Source organism: Podarcis filfolensis, assembly GCF_964270895.1.
Source record: "Podarcis filfolensis genome assembly, chromosome: 17".
Classification (NCBI taxonomy): Eukaryota; Metazoa; Chordata; class Lepidosauria; order Squamata; family Lacertidae; genus Podarcis; species Podarcis filfolensis.
The window spans coordinates 40,937,490-40,938,935 of record NC_139621.1 but is presented as its reverse complement, the minus strand read 5'-3'; the positions used below and the strand labels follow the sequence as shown (position 1 = coordinate 40,938,935).

Below are 1,446 nucleotides of genomic sequence, written 5' to 3'. Positions count from 1 at the left end.
CTGCAAACACCGCAAAAGAAAGCAAAGACACGGGTTAAATATTGGAAACTTGCTGCGTGCGGGCAGGCCTCTTCAGGCAGCCGTGGCAAGGGGAGAGACACCTGAATGTCAGCGAGAAATCGGGCACTCTTTTAAAAGGGCCCGTTTGGTACCTTCCATTCTTAGGCACGGTGCTGGAGTGTGTGGCCGCTTCTCAGCTCCAAGCTTTTCTGAATGAGACAGATCATCCATATCCATTTAATACTGGCTCCAGCCATGATTATGGGACAGAAAAAGCATTGGTTGTGTTAGTGGATGACCTACACCAGGAGCCACTGAAGCAAACAAATGCTTATTTCATATACATTTTGAACTAGCGTCTATTATCCAGGAAAGAGATGTTGGGACCATAGCAGCTACTGCTATTAAAACTTGACTTGTTATGCATCAGCAGTGAAAAGGACAAACTGTTTGTTAGGGTTTATTGAGAGAGAGATTGAAAATATAGCATTGAAAGGCCCTTTTATGCATCAAATCAGTGACATAGCAAGATTGGGAATCCTGTATGTAGTTCTGGTTACCCACTCATTTTTATTTCTAACTTGGGTTTTGAGTTGGCTGGTATCAATTTTATTTTTCCTCTCTTATTCATCGGATCCAGGTATAACCATAAACACCCTGAACAAACACCTGGAGCCAATAAGTCGTCTGCATGAGTGCTAACAAACAGAGGTTCAGGTACTGTTGTAGAAAACTGAGATTGGTCAACACAATCTAGGGATGTGGTATTCATCGCATTGCCCCTGAAGAACCTGTTCTGCAGTTTGTTGGTGCTGCTTAATCTAGCTCTGCTGCTGGAGACTGAAGTAGCATCCAGGAGCTTGCAGTATTTTTACCAATTGTGTTCCTTCTTCAAGAGAGATGACCCGGCACATCTCAGTCCAAGCAGGGTCATATAAGAGATGAGGTCCTTCAGATACCCTGGACTCAAATTATATAGGGCTTTATAGATCATAACCAGTAATGGACTGGTACCCTGTGGCGCTGCTGTGACAGTGTTTCTATTCTCCCTGTGATTAGCTCCAGGGAGCAAACTGGCTGCAGCATCTTGGACCAGCTGAAGTTTCCAAACACTTTTCAAAGGCCTCCACACACAGGTCATTGCAGGAATCTAAACAGGATGTAACTAAGGCATCATGGCCAGAGCAGACATCTCCAGGAACAGGAACAGTGCACTAGTTTTAAATGTGCAAATGTGCTCCTGGCCACTGCCTAAATCTGGCCATTAAGGGTTCAATCTGTGAATACTCCCAAGCTGCGAACCTGAGTTTTTCAGGGAGTGTAACCCCCTCCAGCACACAATGAATCCCTAGTCCCTCATCTGCCTTTCAACTGACCATGACCTTCGGTTTTTTCAGCCTCCTCCAGTCCGTTACTAACACCAAACCAGCTTCGTCATATTTAGAT

General features: G+C 44.8%; 1 protein-coding gene across 2 annotated transcripts in view; it reads right to left on the bottom strand.

Moving 5' to 3' along the window:
* The window catches only part of GSK3B (glycogen synthase kinase 3 beta), a 67,907-nt gene that overhangs the window by 5,123 nt on the left and 61,338 nt on the right, over positions 1–1,446 (bottom strand). The gene's annotated exons all lie outside the window — the stretch shown is intronic.